Source organism: Vespa velutina, chromosome 23 (assembly GCF_912470025.1).
Source record: "Vespa velutina chromosome 23, iVesVel2.1, whole genome shotgun sequence".
In the NCBI taxonomy this organism is placed as follows: Eukaryota; Metazoa; Arthropoda; class Insecta; order Hymenoptera; family Vespidae; genus Vespa; species Vespa velutina.
Window position 1 is genome coordinate 1788272 of NC_062210.1, and position 6729 is coordinate 1795000.

A 6729-nucleotide genomic window follows, 5' to 3' on the forward strand; every position below is an offset into this window, starting at 1 on the left:
TATATATATTTTTTTTTTATTTCGAAGAAAATAAAACCCGAAGAAAAGATTAATTAACGAAAAGGGAAAGGACGTTCAAATATTTAGCGTTTCTTTCCTAATCCTATTTGGTGGGAAATATCTACGTTGGATTAGAAGGGCTCAAGGATGTTGGGGAAGAAAATCCGGTTGGTCTCCGATTAATTTGGCGCTTGGTAAAGCGCTTGACCTCGAGCGGAAACGCGTAAATAACTCGTCTATAATCCTGAGAAGGGTGTTCTATCCGGCAGAGGAAGGAAGGAAGGAAGGAAGGAAGGAAGGGCCATAAGTAGAGTATCTATTCCCGAGAGATATTAGGCCTTCTCTCTATAATTCGAATGGACGAACGGCTCGAGTTAAATGAACAATTTGGCTTCATGACATCTTACAAACTGAGAAACAAAAAAGCTAACAGTAAGATGGAGAAAATGAGAGTAAGAATGAGTAAGAGAGAGAGAGAGAAAGAGAGAGGGAGAGAGAATGAGAGTAAGAGAGAAAGTAAAAGGGAAAAAGAAAGAGAGAAAGAGAATAAAGGTATTATCTCTCTCAAGACAACCGGGTGAGTTCCTTAAAAGAGGCGTTACTAGCACGCACGCACGTTCCTGCATAGTGCCACGGGAAGGGACGCGTTTACACGAAATGGCTCAGAGACGCGGTTGGAATCGGGTGACAATAGAAGCTCGTGGAAATTGAGTTGGCACTGATTAGACATTGCTGGCGTGCCCTCGTGTCTCTGACGGTTCGTTGGAATCTACTCTCGCATACCCAACTCGATCCCAATTCCATCTTAGAGGATCGTTCATTATCAAGGTAGAAATAAAAATGTCTTTCTCGATTCGTCCTTTTTCCTTCATTCTTCTTCTTCTTTTTTTTTTTTTTTTTTCTTTTTCTTTTTTTCTCTTTTTCTTTCTTCCTCTCTCTATTTATTTATTTATTTATTTGTTTATTTTTCTCTTTATTAAATATACCTGACAATCAAGGTATTATGAAGGAAACTTCAGTCATTGATTCTTATTAAATAAATTAATATTTAGATATTATTTCTCTTTATTGTTATTTTCGAAATATCGCGAGAAGTTTATTCGATAAGATATCGTACTGATTATTAAATTAAACTTGGCTTGTATTAAATGCTCGTCTTAGAATGATATATTTGTATTTTTCATAAATATAATTTTAATTAATCTTTTATTAAGTTTTGATTTAATTCTCATTGAAGATAGGGAAGATTTTTCTAAAAGGCATTTGATATTTGAAGATTGAAATTCTTAGATTTAAAGAGCGAACGAATGAACGTTTCTTTTAAATTAATGTTTCTTTTAAATTAAAGTTTCGTTTATCATAATATAATATGATAACAAATTATTTTTATCAATTTTCTAGGATATTTTTGCCTTTCCTAGAATATAAAAAGTAATAAATTTATCATTCGCCTATCTCGAAATTTAACACAAAATTTAAAATGAATCTGACATTAAATTAAAAATGAAAAATTTATAAATGCATCGTTTCAAAATGTCTACAAAATTAATACATTTTTAATACCCTTGTTCAGTTTCATTTTAATATACATATATACGTACATATGTACGTACGTATATATATATATATATATATATATATATGGAAAAGCGTGAACTTTTCGGACAACCTAATAAATTTTTTATTACCTTTAGATGTGTATTAATTCGTTAAAAAAAAAAAAAAAAGAAAAAAACAAACAAACAAAAATAATAAAAATTAAAAAATAAAAACAAATAAATAAATAAAAATAAACGATAAATAAATTAATAAATAAATATAGAAATCAAGAGAAAGAGAAAGAAAAAGTTTTATTACTTCCTTTGGAACAGTAGAATGCGTAGGAAATTCAACAAAGAGATTCATGGCGACGACGTGTAAATTTATAGGTCATCGGTGTTATAGTTCTATCTTGGATACTGTTAGGGCGTTAATTAATCGTACTTCCCTGTGGACCGATAATAATCCAACCGCAATTTAATGCAAAAAAAAAAAGAAAAAAAAAGAATGTGGTATACCGTATACCGAGGTGTTTCCGATCAATTCTACAATAAGAGGCGTTTTAGTTATAGGTAAAGGATAAACTCTTTGTTACATGAGCTCGTCAGTTTTCCAATAAATCGGACAATTGTCCGAGAAAACGAATTCGAACGAATTTTGAGAAATATCGAGAAAATCTAATCCTTTATTTCGATCCAGTACGATCCAGATACAGAGTGATCCAAAAATATCTAATGGCTCTTGCCTGTTAATAAAGTCTAAAAACAAAACAAAATAAAAACAAAAATCGAATAAACGACAAAAGAAAGAAAAAGGAAAAACAGAAGAAACTAACGTGAAAAGTATTGAAAAATAGAAAAAAAAAAGATTAAAAAAAAAAAAAGAAAGAATATAACTGATCATTAAAAATCATTTAAGAATTGTTGGTCTCCCCAACTCACTCATACCACCCACCTATCCTCTGCCTTTCGTCTCTCCTATCATTCTTCCTCCTATCGTCATCAATCAGTTAGGGGGAACTTTTGATTCGTCGAATAATCTAGGAAACTTTAACTCGTCCTGTATAAGAGATCCCTGCGTTTTATTTCTTTCTTAGAGCAAACGTCGAGTTGGATTGCTTCGTCGACTTTTTCTATTCCTCGAAATAAATAATACTGTAGTATTGCTGTTCTACGTAGAGAAGAAGGAACTAGGGTGCATAGAAATATTGGAAATAGATACGAAGCCAGCGACTTGGTCCAATGCTTCCAAGTTACTTATTTCCTTTGCGAAAGGGAGAAACACGAAAGCGTGGGAGTAAACGTGTGTCGAATAATTTTTTGTTTCTTTTTTGTTTCTTTTTTTTTTTTTTTTTTTTTTTATTATTATTTCTCCTTCATATTCGGTGTTACGTCGATTTCTATTTCTTTATCGGTGGCTAAAGAAAGAAAAAAAAAAAAAAGGAAGAAAGAAAAAACAAAAAAGGAAGATAAAATGTAATATTTATCTTTCAAAGATAATCGCATTGTCGACGTTTGGCTTTTTGAAGATCGAAGAAAATATTATTCTTTCTTCTTCTTCATCTTGATTTTCATCTTCATTTTCTCTCTCTCTCTCTCTCTCTCTCTCTCTCTCTCTCTCTCTCCTTTGTTATATACGGGAAATACACGTCGCGTAAAATGTTGGATTTAATTTCTCCAGAGACAGGAACGTATACGATGTAATAACGCTTAAAGCGTGGTACTTGCTTTCAAACTCTGTTGCGCATTTCTTCGCGCGAGAGAAAAAAGAAAAAAGAAAAAAGAAGAGAGAAAGAGAAAGAGAAAAAAAAAAGAAGAAGAAAAAGGAAAGAATAAAAAAAGAAAGGAAAGATCGAAGTAGACGATAGTGTGAAAAAGTGCATCTCGGTTATCTCTTTAAGTGCGAACATTAATTCGATATAAAAAGGTACGCGAGTTAATTCGATTCGTTTGGGTTGATCCTTTACGTATGGAAATAAGTAAAATCTGTTTTTTGCGTTTAACTCTTCTAAATTTAATAGACCGTAAAATATTTCGATATCTTTCTATGAGATTAAATAGAAATACACGGTAATACACAGAGAGGAAAAGAGACTGAGAGAATAAATGAATGTGTGTGTGTGTGTGTGTAAGAGAGAGAGAGAGAAAGAGTGATATTTTCTTTTAATAAATTAGAAGAACTTTAACATATTTTATCCTAATTCTCTCTTATATCATAAGAAATGATAACGAAAGGCAAAGAGAAAATTGTGAGGATCGTTCGAAGATATTTTTTATGCGTTCGTTTGGCAGCCAAAATGCTTATCTTCCGGAACGTCGTTCGTTGTTTTTGCTGATGTAAGTAAGGTTTGCCGGTCTGCATGAAACGATAATACGGAGGATAGAAAGCTCGGTAAGCTCGAGAACGATAACCCCAAAGCGGCTCGGAACCTCCCCGAGCGTGGTGCCGATAACGAAAGCGGGTGGGCTTTCGTAAAGCAATGTTCTCAACGATCTCTTCGGCAGTACCTACGTATGTAATCCATTTCAGCCATTAGAAGGATTACTTGGATTTTATCATCGGTTATTCTCTTTCCTATCGAGAAATCATCGTCTTCTTACTCTTGATACTAAACTCTTACGATACCTCTTACATATCGTCGAATTAAATTTACCTACCTCAAGACTCAAAACTATATCATTCTTTTCTTATAAGCACACATTTAAAAATATATATGTATATGATCGATGCACTAAAGCCGGATAAAGCGAATATAAATCATATTGGATTATAATATATCACGATATCGTTGTTACGTATATTCAATTCGATTCAATTCAATTCAATTCGATGCTATTACGTTTATTTACGTTTGTTTTAGACGTTTAGCGTGCACGTAAAATAATGCCCCGATGGAATTTTATTTCAATAATAATTAGTTTTAATGACGTACGAAAGAAAAATGAAAAAGACAATGTGTAATAATGCTGTGACAAAATTTAACACTTGACAAATTGTAAATACCAATGAGCATTGATTTTAATAAAATTGACAAATTAATTAGATATTATAAGTCTGATTCTCGTTGGATGAATGAAATTTTGAATAATTCAAATAACCCAATTATTTGTGTTAAATAAGAACTATAATAATTGTTATTAATAATTTTCATTTCCATTAACAGATAGAATAATGAAATTATGAATGAAGAAACATTTGTATTCATGCATTTATAATGTGTACATGTAAATTATATTATTACGAATATTAGCGATCAATCTTTGCTGTAATTAAAAGATAAAAATTATAACGAACGTAGAAGAAAAGTAAAACGTAAAAAAAAATCATATAATTGTACTTAAAATATGCTGTTATCTTTTTTTGATTAATTTTTTCTGTTTTGCTTTTGTACTTTCCATTTTCTAAAAATTAAATATTTCTATTACCGATTAATGAGCCGTTAAGAGCAACTAAATGAGACGTGTTATTTAATTACAAGATACAATAATTTATCATAATAAGCCAATAATAATGAAACTTTTCCATCGTGTTCCCCTTGGAATAAAAAGTTACGAAAATCGATTGGAAGTCAAGGTGTTAATGAAAATGACTTTTAATAGAAAAGAAAAGAGAAGAAAAAAGTACCGGCCGAAGAAGTTAATATATTCGAGTAACGTCTACTGGAAATAAATTTCGTGAAGGGAACAGGATCGAATTAGAACGCGTACGTGTTCGAATAATTTCTTTCATTTTCTTTTCTTTTTTCTTTTTAATTTCTGTTTTCGTCCATTTCGAAAAGAAAAAGGAGAAGGAATGAAGAAAAAAAAAAAAGAAAAAAAAAAGAAAAAAGAAAGAAAAGAAAAGTAATTCAAGCTGGAAATGTCAGGATGCATGCAAAGAAAGGAAAAAAGAAAAAAAAAAAAGAAAAAGAAAAAGAAAAAGAAAGGAAGAAGGAAAAAGAGTGAAAAAAGTAAGGAAAAAAGAAAAAGAAAAAGAAAAAAGAAAAAAAAGAAGACAGAGAGATAGATGGAAAGAAATCGACATTTCGGCAGTGAAAACGTAGGGGCGTGAGGTGAATAGCGATCGGATTTCTCGTATGTTTGACCAGCGTCGATTTTTTTGTCGATGACAGAAGCCAAGAGGGGGTTGGTCTAACAGAATCGAGAACTTTGGTACAGCGCCAAATTATTATCGTCCGATTGTGGTGACGATCCTTTACATTCTGTTTTCGTTCAGGGTTGCATCCGAACCCCTGCGAAAAACTTTTGCTTTTCGAATTCGAACGATTCTTCTTTTCACAAAGTGTTACGTAAACGTTCTAATATATAGATAGATAGATAGGATAGGATAGGATAGGATAGGATAGGATAGGATAGGATAGGATAGGATAGGATAGCTACCAATCGTATATCGTCCTTCACGATTCTCTTGAAAAGTAGGAGGATAACTATTCCTTTTTCTAGAAGATAAAGAGCGAGACTATGTCATTGTTTATCGAACTAGGAAACAGATAGAGATAGAGAGAGAGAGAGAGAGAGAGAGAGAGAGAGGGAAAATGAATGAAAAAGAAAGAAACGAATGTTGAATGGAAAGTTACTTCTCTTTGGTAAATTACATCAATGTTTTTCCTTGTTTCCACGTTTTTACGAAAAACAAAGTTAGTAACAACGAAAACTATTACAATGGGAATAAATACGATCTTTTTTCTTTTTCTTCTTGTTTTTTTTTTTTCTTTTTTTTTTTCTTTTCTTTTCTTTTATTTCACCATTGTTAAATGTTCTATGCAAAATATCTCTATGCCCTTTTGTTACTTGTGTCCCGTATCCTTTGAATCCTAATATCCTTTTTTGTTTTTTTTTGTTTTCCTATTTTTCTCTTTTTTTTTTTTTTTTTTTTTTTTTATTTGAGCACTCTCAAATTTTTTTGAATTTAAATAGAAACGTGTAAATTCTATTAACAAGGCATAGAAAACGACTGTGGGATCTTTTAACGATTTTTGGGATATCGGTAAATTTTTCGTAATATAATAATCCTTTGCTTCTCGTCGTACGAAGTGACATGGGGTAGGAAAATTAATTTTCCAAAAGAAAAATATTCCAAACGACTAAAATAAAACTGAACACATCAGACCAATTTCGATTTGGTTGCTGTTAAATTTTTCGAAAAAATACTTGGGGGTCTTTTTTTTTCTTTTCTTTTTTTTTTTTTGTT

General features: G+C 31.4%; 1 long non-coding RNA gene across 1 annotated transcript in view; it reads left to right on the forward strand.

Annotated features, from left to right (window-relative positions):
* The first annotated feature begins 635 nt into the window (after positions 1-635).
* The window catches only part of LOC124956737, a 35276-nt gene continuing 29182 nt past the window's right edge, over positions 636-6729 (forward strand). Inside the window, exon 1 of the long non-coding RNA XR_007103358.1 lies at positions 636-828. This is a non-coding gene — a long non-coding RNA (uncharacterized LOC124956737). The remainder of the gene's footprint in view (positions 829-6729) is intronic.